Consider the following 12,685-nt stretch of genomic DNA (forward strand, 5'->3'; position numbering starts at 1 on the left):
CAGGTCTCAGCTTTCACTCTCTAATATCTGACTCCAGTTTTTTTTATAATTAAAATCGTAATTAGAATTCATGCTATATCTGGCACCCAATATTTGGGGTATGAATGCACAAAAAGGCCTGTGGCTTGGAGGAACCAGCAAAACCCAGAACTACATGCTCTTGAAATCACCACCTTGTTGGCTAGATTTTCCTTTCTTCTCTCTTGGTGGGCTTTCCTCCTTCATCTGCTGTCAACCAGGTAGTTGCCTTGAAATCCTGATGTAGAAGGTTTTTCTATGTGTTGCTTTCATTGGTTGAATAAAGAAACTGTCTTGGCCTTTTGATAGAACAGCAATTAGGTAGGCAGAGTAGACAGACCAAAATGCTGGGAGGAAGGACAGACAGACACCTTGGTTCTCCTGCCTGAGATGGACATTGGTTAGATGCATGCCGGTAAGCCACAGTCAAGTGGCGATGCACATTAATGGAGATCTGTTAAACTAATATGTGAGAGTTAGTCAATAATGGGCTGGAGATAATGGGCCAGGCAGTATTTGAATGGATACAGTTTCTGTGTAGTTATTCAGGTATAAGCTAGCCGGGTGATAGGACACAGCCCCCATGCATACTACAGAGTGGTGCCTAACTTGGTAAACTGACTCCATGCAAAGCCTGTGAGGGACATGCGGAAGTGTGTCCCTGGCGTACTGCCTTCGGGCCGTGCAATTTGAGGCATGGCTTCCTGCAGGTGTTTCAGCTAGCAGCCTGCCCTCTGGCTGGTGGGTTGGCTGCTGTCCTCTTCTCCGCGGTAGCGTTGGGCAAGCCGCAGCGTTGGGGATGCAGACAGGAGCCTCAGGTCTGGGGGCTGGTGTCTGGGATTCCAACTGGGTCAGGCGAAAGCCACTGTCCTCTAATTAACCTTAAGAAGAGGATGTAGAATCTGGAGAAGAGCTGGCATCCAGGCTGGACAACTATAAGACAAAGGCTACAAGGCACATATTCCTCATCCATCATTCCCAGTACCATGTGGATGGCTCCCTGGAAAAGGACTGTACTCTGACCCCATTAGGTCGGGAACAGGCTAAATTTACAGAGCTCTGACTTGCAAGCCTGGGATTAAAGTTTAATAAAATTGTTCATTTCTCCATGAACCGTGCTGTAGAGACCACAGACATCATCAGTAAACATCTGCCAGGTGTCTCCAGAGTCAGCACAGACCTGCTACAGGGAGGTTACCCTATTGAACAGGATCCACCTGTCTCTCACCGGAAGCCAGAGGTTGTGCAGTATTATGAAGATGAAGCCCGGATTTAGACTGCCTTCAGGAACTACATCCACCGAGCTGACGCCAAGCAGGAGGAGGACAGCTATGAGATTTTCATATGCCATGCCAATGTCATCTGCTGTATTGTTTGCAGAGCACTGCAGTTTCCCCCAGAATGTTGTTTCCACCTGTCCCTCAACAATGGGAGCATCATTCACCTGGTTATCTGACCCAATGGTAGTGTTGCACTCAGGACCCTGGGGACACTGGGTTCATGCCCCCAGACAAGATTACCCATTCCTGAGGCTGCCTGCAGGACTGCACCCTCCTCTGCTGGTGGCCTGGCTACAGCCTTCCCTTCCTTGTCTTCCTTGTCCAGAGTGTGCTATGGCTTCATGTTGTCTCCAGGAATAGGATATCTGAGTGTCACATTTGGGTGCCCATTTCTGGTCTGGGCTGCAGGAAGCAACTTATGGGTTAAATGGTCTTTCTGAAAGCTTCCTACCTTATCACTACCACTAGCACAGCTCTACAAAGTACAGGAACCTTCTGGGGCAGAAGGCAGACATAATCATGAGGACTGAAGTGGCCTGGATGTTCTTTATCAGGTGATTACAGCAGATCAACTGACCAACCCATAAGCTCTGGCAGAAAACGTTTCAGGCAGTATAGTGGTTGTTTGTAACTTATTGTTTCATATCCTATAATCTAGGAACTTTTGTTGCTTAAATATTTATCAGATATTTTCCTCACATGGGTTCTTGTTTTGTATACTCACTTGTCAGCTCAATTAAGAGATCCTGTGTCTATTGCATCTTGAAGGGCTAAGGAACTGGCATCCTATAAGGTAGACTATAAGCTATGGAAGAAGTGGCATTACAAAAAGGCTATGGCCTGTATATGGCAAATACATGACATCCCTGTAAGAGGTTCTTTGGAGGCAATGAAATATCCCAGACTGACAAGATTTAGTTGTCATGTGCTTGTAATTCTAGCACTTGGGAGGCCAAGATAGGACCATGAGTTTCTTGCTAGCCTGAGCTATGTAGAAAAACCAAGTCTTAAAGAAAATATTCTGGAGTGTTACTGGTTACTGTAATCCTTTGGGCTTGTAGGTTAAGTTATTTAGAAATGATATGTTTGCTTACTCCAGATAGTCTGATAACATAGAAGAAACTGGGTTGTGTGTTTGTGGTTTTTTGTTTTTGCATATTTGAGATAGGAGCTTACTGTTTCTCAGGCTGGCCTCAAACTTGAGACCCTTCTCAGTCTTTAGAGTGTTGGGATTGTAGATATATACTGCCATACCTGTCTCCCAAAAATCCCTATACAGTTTCTATGAAGTGGTCGTGAGCATTTTCTGTAATCAATACAATGAGTTGGAATATTTGATCCATCTCTCTGTCCTGTTTGGAAACAAGTATGTAATAAAATTTTACTTCTTTATGAAAAAAAAAACTGAGGACTTAAAAAGGAATTCTAGACACACACACAAATATAGCTTTTTGCTGTTTGCTGGCAGCATGCCACAGAGAGATTTTCCTGATTCAGCTGTAGCAGAAAAAAAAAAGCCACACCATTTTTAAACGGGGCTTCCTGGGCTGTACCACTAGTGCAAACTCTGGCTATAAAGTATTTCAATAACATTTGTGAGATGCGGGTGTTTCTGTGCCCGCTAGGTTTGGTAGGAAACTGGCTGAGACCATGCCTGTGACTCAGTGCTTCCTTCCTGGGCAGGTGGCGGGATTGGGTTTACTAGGCATGCACAAGCAGGAGAGCATGGCAAATTTCTGTCGCCATACAGAGAGATGTTTCCAGGCTGTGCAGTGCTCTGCCTGGCAGATTTGGCTATAACTTAGATAAAAAGCTTGTTCTCAGAGTTAAAGTGCTAGTGTGGCTCCTACCTGGCAGCCCCAAAGCTAGCAGAAATGATATGTCCACCATTTTGACATTGGACAGAGGTGGAGCCAACATCCAGAGAAGCTGTAACCTAGCTGCTTGGCATGTTAAAAGCTCTTCAAGACAGTAGAGAATTACAGACAATGCAATAGGAGAGATTCAGATATAAAAGACCTCTAAATGGGTCACAGTGTTGGATGGTGTATGTAGGCTGGCAAGAGAAAAGAAAAAGAATATAGAGAGTCAAAAATAAAGTTAATGCCTTAAAAAAGGATAAAGTCTTTAAATAGACAGAGTACAGATAGTCGTAGATTAAAAAAAAAAAACAAGCCACGTAAAAATGAAAAATTCACAGAGAGCCTGGATTCTGTGTACAAAAGAAAGTGACTAAACTGTGTTTGAAATTTCCTGCATCATGGAAATGTCTGCTGGATACTATGTGCCTGTAGGCTGAAGATGGATGCCCCAACAGTACAGAAAAACTTTGAGTGACTGTCCAGGAAGCAAGATATCTCTGTCACTTCTAGAGTTTCTGAAGTTGCTTATAATGTACTTCCTATTTACTTAAGTAATATTATCTCCTTCTAGAGTCTTTGATGAAGTTGAAGAATTTATAGATATAGTTTTCCTTAATTATGATAAAAGATAAAGTAGATATAAATATTGTAACTCTAATTCTTGTTTGATAACTGATTTGTTATATGTAATTTTACTATGTTAAAGTTAAAGCCTTCCTTTTTGTTTAAACAGAAAAAGGGGAAATGGTATAGGAGGTTCTTCTATGCGTTGCTTTCATTGGTTGAATAAAGAAACTGCCTTGGCCTTTTGATAGGACAGTAATTAGGTAAGTGGAGTAAACAGAACAGAATGCTGAGAAGAAGGACAGACAAGTAGATGCCATGCTTCTCCTGCCCAAGATGGAACCCGATGCATACAGGTAAGCTACACTCAAGTGGTGATGCACATTAATGGAGATGGGTTAAACTAATATGTGAGAGTTAACCAATAAGGGTCTGGAGATAATAGGCCAGGCATTATTTGAATGAATATAGTTTCTACGCGGTTATATCGGGTATAAGCTAGTCCAGTAGCAGGACACAGCCCATGCTCCATACTACATAATCCTGTCAGGCTTCTACTGTTCTACATAGTAGCAGTCAGCCTCTTATCTTCATCAACACCATTGGCAGATTTGGTGAGAAAATTGGAAATTCTTAAATGGAGGAATTAGTGAAAAGAGATAGCTTTTTTCCACATTAAAAAAATGAAAAAAACTATTGCAATGAAAAAGTTTGGTCTGTGTATGGTTATGTAATGCATAATTTAAAAATTTAAATGAAGGCATAATAACTTAACTGGGATTGACATGTTAATTATCATCTTGATAACTTTTTGCTTATCTCTTGGTTTTTATTATTAAGACCAATTAAAATTTGTACAGAAGGGCAGAGTCAGAAGACCCCAGCAGGATGCTGAGAAAGCAAGATTGGCATGCTATAATGAGAAAAGATACCACCACATGGTAGAGCAGCAAGAAAACTAATGATACCTAGTTACCAAGTTATCCTCTTTCTGTTCCTCCCTTTCCTTTTGTATATACAATAGACACAGCCTTAAAATTATGTTGTTTCATAATTTTGAAATATTCTTCTAACCCAAAACTAATTTCCAGGGTTTATGATTTTATTATGTCCAGGAAAAGTACATGGACCCATGTCAGACTTACTAAGGAACATAGAAAGGACTTTCTGAAATAAATAATTTTTAATCATAAAAAAAGGATACGGGTTAACTTAAAATATATGAGATAGTTAATGATAAGTTTGAGCTATTGGTTGACCGTTTGTAAATAATATTGAGCCTCTGTGTGGCAATTTCAGAAGCAATTGCCGAGTATTTGGAACCCAGAGGCTCTGAGGTAGGAAACTTCTGCCTACACATGGCACCCAAACATTTTGCAAGAATTTCCGGCCGGGCAGTGGTGGTGGCACACGCCTTTAATCCCAGCACTCGGGAGGCAGAGGCAGGCCTGATCTCTGAGTTCAAGGCCAGCCTGGTCTACAAGAGCTAGCTCCAGGACAGGCTCTAGAAACTACAGGGAAACCCTGTCTCGAAAAACCAAAAAAAAAAAAAAACAAAAAAACAACATCAGCTCACCTCAGATGTCCTTGTGGGAATCTCTTAAATGCTGTTTGGAAATTCCCCTTGACCCCAGCCAATGAAATTCAACAGTTGCATATCCTTATCCAATCCTGAAACTCCAGGGCTTTACCATGCTGCTTGTAGTTTTTCCTTTAAGAAATCCCCCAAGCCCAGAGGCTCAAGGTCTTTCTCCTCCACCTACTGCATCAGAGTACTAGATGATGGCCCAGGCTTCAATTTGTATTCAATAAATTCCTGTGTATTTGTATCAGATACTTGTTTTTTGGTGGTCTTGTTTGGGGATCTCACAACATAGGTACAGCAAAGGTTCATGTGGTCTCTCTCTCTCTCTTTCTCTCTCTCTCTCTCTCTCTGTATATATATATATATATATACACACACACATATATATATACATATATAATATAATATACAATATAATATTGTATAAAATAAGGTACATAAGGATGCAAAATGTGCAGGGTCCGGATTATGCATATTATTGTGCTATCTTTAGATTTTTATTACTGTTAATGAGCAAATAATAACTGCTGAGAGACATTTGATTATAAAAGCTGGTAGATTAAACCAACATATTATGGTGATATTTTGTTTGTGCTTTAACAAAAAAAGCTTGCCTGAAGGTCAGAGTACAGAGCTAGACACACTAGTTTGCCATAGAGTCCAGGCAGTGGTGGCACACAGTTTAATCCTGTCACTCAGGAGACAGAGTCAGATGGATCTCTTTGATTTCAAGGCCATGCTGGGCTACACAAGATTGAATCGGTCTAAAAAAGAAATAGAATCAAGTGGTGGTGGCTTAAACGTTTAATACCAGCAGTAGGGAGTCGGCTATGGGAAGATATTTGGCTGTGCAGAGAGAAGAATATAAGACAAGAGGAAACAAGAGCTCAGAATTCAGTCTGAGGATTCATAGAGACAGGATCCTGCCTATTCAGTCTGAGCATTCAGAGACGTGGCAGCTCTGCTTCTCTGATCTTTCAACTTATGCCCCATAATATATAACTCTGGGTTTTTATTATTAAGACCAATTAGAATTTGTGCTACAACTTATGTATTTTAAAAATATCTTGACTTCAAAATTTAAGTCAAAAGATATGTTCCCTTGGGAAAGAGGTTCTTCTTTTATTTCACATGAAATGAGAGACTGTAGGTTCATTCTGGGATTAAAAAAAAATCAAGTTGGATTGAGAAAGATTTCCTGAAAACTCTCTAATAGGAGCAGATGGCCCAGATGATCCAGTGCCTCTGAGTGTCTCAGTTATAGTTACGTCTGAGTTTTACATCCAGAACAGGTTCAACGTGATCCAGACTCACAAAATACTCCTCAATTTTCTCAGGGTCCCCTAAAGATTACCAGCATCCCCAATCAACAGGAAGTATCCTAGATCTTCATCTGCATTTCAAAAAAAAACTGGATTATGGATGTTTGTTGTTATGTAGGGAGTTTGGTTACAAATTGTTAATGGTCGTATTAAAAATAAAGTGACACAAAACAGTTAAAACAAATGATTTCTTTATAAAGGAAAAAGGAGAGTTAGGATATAGGAATTATAGGATGAAAAGATAGATTATTGAATCGACTTTAATCCAAAAACCTTTTAATCTCAGGATATTTTGCCTTGGTATAGATTTTGGTTTATTGATTCAAATTTAAAGTTAGTTTTTAGTTTTGTTTATGTATATTTTTACTCTTGTTTAGGGTATTATATTTTTGCACCTCATCTAAAAATGAAATATATAATGAAGAAATACAGATTAATAGTCATCTCTAGCAGCAAACATGGTCATGTTAGGTATATTTTCAAGGTCATACATAGTTATATATTAGATAGGCAATCTTCAAACACATCAAAGACCTACAAAATCAAAGAGGATGATGGGCATTGAAGAGAATCCATATGGAGTTTGTTTTCTTTATGGCAAAAGTTAGCTATTTGGGCAAAGAAACTGCCCTTTCCTCAATTGCTGACAGTTACCTATGAAAACTGGACCAGCAAGATGCAAGAAAGGCAAGTGCAAAACTTTGCCAAGATAAGGTAGATCAATCCTTCAAATTTGCTTCACCAGTGTGGAAGGCAAAAAATGTTCTCTTATTTCCACCTTGTCTGAAAGTCAAAGAGTTTTAACTTGTTCAATGTTGTTGACAAGCGTGGCTATACTTCCTGACCTAGGGTGTGGTTATTTGGTCTTTTGATATTAAGATGGCTCATATAGGTAGATCCACTCCACCCTGACCAATGGTCACAAAATTTAAGCATACTTTTGCTCCTTCTTTTGAAATAGGAAGTTTGACCTTGGGAAAGGCTGCCTTTGGGACACTTGGTTTGGGGTGGGTTCACTACCTAAACAACAAAATGATAATGATTTGATGTCTCAAACTATAAAGCAAATAACTGTTCTAGTTTTCGTTTGTGTCATGTTAATGCAGTCTTTTGTTTTCTTTCCCCTGTATTACTGGGGTATAGAAGTTTATAACAAATTAAATGTGGGCGATTTCAGTATTAATTGGAACTCCCTCCTGGTACTATCTATCCTATGTTTTCTGTTTTATTATTTTCTCTTACAATTTCGTACCCATTACTGACTTTCTAATCCCCATGCCCCTACCTTGGTAAGTGATATTTTTGTCTAAGCTGGTCTCTGAAACACAGGAAAGACTATCAAATATGTTAAACATTTAGTCCAGATTTTAATGCTTCAATGTTACAGAGGACTTTTTTTTTTTTTTCCTCATGGTTTATTTTTTTTTATATTTAAAAATTTCCATCTCCTTCCCTCCTCCTCCCCCCTCCCTTCCCCTCCCCTCTTCTCCCCTTTCTCTCCCCTCCTTCTCCCCCTTCCCTCCCCTCCCCTCCACCCATACCTCCCCTCCCTCCCTCTCAAGGCCAAGGAGCCATCAGGGTTCCCCACTCTATGCTAAGACCAAGGTCCTCCCAACTCCCCCCAGGTCCAGGAAGGTGATCGACCTTTAGGTGACTTTCCAGGCTTCTTGAGGTTCCTGTCATTAGGTAACAATTTTCCCTTCTGGGGTTCTTGATGGAGTTGAAGATTAGACAGTATAGTTTTCCTTAGTTATAATAAAAGGTATATTAGATACAAAACTTTGTACTCATAAAGATAAGAGGGATGGTAAAATATTTTCTTTAATTTTGTCAAATAAAAATGAACTAAATATTGCAACTGTAATTCTTATTTGATAACTTTTTGATGTATATAATCTTACTTATTTAAAATCATCCTTCTTAATTAGACAAAAGTGGGAAATGTTGTGAAATAATTCTCTTGTACACTGTAAAGATTTGTCACTCAAGTTGGTTTTAAAAATTGCTGATTTGACAGTAGTCAGACAGGAAATATAGGCAGGGAAACCAAACTAGGATGATGGAAAAGAGAAGGGTGCAACCAAGAGACAATGGCTACATGCAAGACGGGCATGCCATCCTGAGAATAGTTCCCACCATGTGGCAAGGAGTAAATAAGGAATATGTGTTAACTTAAAATGTAAGAGCTAGTTAATAATAAGCATAAGTTATTAGTCAAGCATTTATAAGTAATATTAAGCCTTTGTGTGGTAATTTGGAAAACCGCTGCTGATAATTTGGGACTGAACAGCTCCATGACAGAAAACTTCTGCCTATACATTGTAATCATATTTTACTTCAACAAAACTCAATCTTACAAATTTTATGATATAAAATACCAAAATTATTGTTTTACCCTTTTTTTAGTAAGAAATCCGTGAATGGCGTGGTTGGATTCTCTAGTAGGGTTCATATCCAAATATACTGTGGGGCTATATATATTATGGGAGGTTTTAAGATTGTTCATTTTTATATTCACTAATAGTTACAATTAATTTCCTCATGAATATAAGAATGTGGCTCTTTTTATCCTGTAAGCTGTAGGTCTCCTGGGATAGAGAAACTATATATGTTTTATTTCTTATTGTCTTCATAGCAGCTTACAACATATATATGTTCCTTCTAGGTAAATTGGAGAGGAGAAGGAACAAAAGAAACTGCAGCTGTATCTTGTTGGTTATGAAACCCCACAATCAGAATGCCCTTTGTTGGATTTGCTGGAGAAGGATCTTGTTTTAAAGGAGTTATGTGACTAAATCATTTGTGCTCAAAAATCACCATGACTTAATGTCAGGTAAATTGAGATTCCAAGTATATTTGTAAACTACATTTATAGTGGTGCTTATATTAGTATTTAAGTGATCATCTTGGAGAAAAAATGCATATATATATATATATATATATATATATATATATATATATATACACATACATACATATATCCAGTTGGGTGATTTAAATACATTAGTAATTTTCTCTGTGTCACTAACAACACATTGCTATCACATTAAAGAAGGGGAAAAAAGCACTTTCCTCATAGTCATTGAATACGAAAGAATTCCAATTTGAATTCTCTACTTCATGCTTCCAGTGTCTTCTGTCCTCTGTCTGACCATTATATAAGTCTGATAATGTAACTGTGTGAAGGCTGTCTTGTAAATTTCTCCCTGTGACTGCAATCTGTGTGTGTCTGTTTGCCACATGACTGTATGTTTTTCCCTGTATATCTATTGCTTTTTCTGTCTCTAACAAAAGGCTTCTTTATTTATTTATTAAACAGAATGGAAAAAATCTTTAGGAAGGAATAAGCAGTATTTTACAAATGTGCATGCCATTATGCCCAGTTCTTCATTTTTAATTATACATACGCAGATGTGTATAATGAGATATGTGAATGTGTGAATGCAGGTATTCCTACAGTGCAAAAAAAGGTGTCAGATTCTGTGAACATGTAGTTCCTGCTGGTTATGAGGCACCTAACATAGGTGGCAAGAACTAAAATCAGTTTGTTTGCAAGCTCTTAACCATCAAGCCATCTCTCTACCCTCCATTTTGTAATATTGGGGATAGAACCCAGTTAGTGTCTCAAACAGTTAGTTGCTCTAGCATTGAGAAATATCCCTATGCTCCAAATCTCATGTAAATATGAAAATTAAAAGATCAAGATTAGAAATAAAGAAAAAGATACATAGTAGTTGCTATATTAAGTATGAAAGCAAAAAGATGGTTATTACAAGACAAAAAGAGAACTAAAGGAAAGAGAATAATACAGCAGAATGGAATTCAGGTAACATGAAAGTAGAAGGAGGGATTATTTAGATGAAGAGAGCCAGCAAAGTAAGGTAGGGAGGAAAAAGGAAGGCAGTAAAGGCAGCAAATTAGATAAAAGTATATTGATAGGTATGTTTGTAAATACCATCAATGTAAAACCCATCATTTTGCATGCTAATTTAAAGATTAACAGAACATCTAAAAAGATTAATAAACAAGATAAAATAATATATAATAATCTTAGACTGTACACTACAATATATATTTGGATATATATAGATGAAACAAAATGAACCTCAATAACGGCTGATATAAAATCTAACCAATTCTATATTATATATACATGAACAGCAGTATTTCAAGTTCCTAGTTTAACAATGATTCATTGTAAAATTTATCGTTAGTGGATTATTATATTGGGAATTTTCAATGTCTTTTCAATTATATCAGTCACTAATTCATCACTGATAGGTTTTACTTAAGTATGACAAGCATTTCACAAAATAAACGGTCAAAATAAATGTAAGAAATCCACACCCATTCATTGAGAAGACAAAAATTTGGAGAAATCTGTTGTACAGCATTGTGCTCACATCTAAGTACATTGAACAATTAAAATGTCATCAATAAACTTTTATTATGCTATGTTACATTTCCTCAGTGATAAAATAGATATATGAGGCAAGAGTTTTCATCAGTATTGAATGATCTATGTTTTAAAACACCTAGTTTTAATAAATTAATAGATTGTGGTGAATTTAGAGTAAGAGACTTGAAAAAGAATTATGAAGATTTTGTTTACAGAAAATTTAAAGGCATAGAATTGTTTCACCGAAGAAACAAAAGATTCTTCTTATGTTTGGGTGTATATGTCCAGATGGATTTGTGTGCAGATGTATTTAAATGGCAGGCAGATGTGAAAAGACATTAGGAATTTCCATTTACTTTAAGATCATTAAGTAGTTGTTGCAGGATGATCATTTTGGAGAAACACCTGGGAATAACAAGGGTCAGAGCAACTCAATTAATAAAACAATTTGTTGAAATTTTAGAGAAAGATTTGGAGCTATTATGGGAGATTTTAATGAAACCAAATATCTTGTCAAAGTTTTATGGAGATACACCCATCATGGTTACTAAGTGGATTTATTAACAATACCAATAAAGAGACCAGAAATTTGATATCCAGCCTTTTTCCTCAATCTAGACTATTCAAAGGTTATATATTCAAAGAAAGTAGACATAAAAAGTGAGAAAAGAAAAGAGAAAATGAGAAAGTTTGTCTTCCTTGCCTTGCCCCTGGAAGGGATAAACAGAATTCAGAGATCAAAGGGCATATCTGTCTCACATATCCTTTAGGTCCAATTTTTCTGTTTCTCCAGACTCTCATAACCAACAGGTTGCAAAATTCACACAATTTTTTTATTTCTTATATATGCAGAGGGAAAACCAAATCAGTGCTCTTATTACTAGGATTTGTTTAAAAGACTTTTATTTCATGTAATTGAGTATTTTCCTGCACAGTATGTGTGTGGCACCCAAGGACATAAAAAGAGGATGTCAGATCTCCAGAAACTGGAGTTGAGGATGGATGTAAACCAACAAGAGGGTGCTGAAAACCAAACCCTGGTTCTCATAAAGATCAGCAAGAGCTCTTAATTGCAGAGCCTTATCTCCAATTCTTATTAGTATACTTCTTTAAAAGTATAGTAAATCAAATGTTCAGAGAGAAAGACTCATTGAAAGAATTTGCATATAGACACTTCAGTATTAAAATTGACACAGTAGACAGGAACTATAAATCTGAAAGACAAAACTATTACCAATTAAATAAATGTGTAAGATTGGCATGAATAAGTAGGTAGTGGATTTACATTTCTAAGGTCATAATATTGTTTAAGGAAAAGGCAGTGGTGCTGCTTTGAACATTTCTGAAGTTAAATACAGATATTAAAGATTACACATGCTCAGTGAAAACATGAGAGTATGCACAACACATTCAAAACGTCTACAAAATATATAAAGAAGAGAGAAAATTAAATCTAGTAAAACAAAAAAGTACTTGTGATGTGTTAAAATTATTTTATATGTTAGTAATTATAAATGCAAATATATGAGCAGTGTACATAAATGGAGTAAGTTTGTGTACATATATGCATAAATAGATATCAATATTTTGTGAAATTAATGTTTTATATATGGTTTCAATTTCTAGCAATATATTTTCTTATATTTTCAGTGTAT

At 37.1% G+C, this 12,685-nt stretch overlaps 1 pseudogene; it reads left to right on the forward strand.

Moving 5' to 3' along the window:
- The first annotated feature begins 427 nt into the window (after positions 1 to 427).
- LOC119804239 lies at positions 428 to 1,548 on the forward strand (annotated as a pseudogene).
- Positions 1,549 to 12,685: the final 11,137 nt, after the last annotated feature.

Source organism: Arvicola amphibius, chromosome X (genome assembly GCF_903992535.2).
Source record: "Arvicola amphibius chromosome X, mArvAmp1.2, whole genome shotgun sequence".
Classification (NCBI taxonomy): Eukaryota; Metazoa; Chordata; class Mammalia; order Rodentia; family Cricetidae; genus Arvicola; species Arvicola amphibius.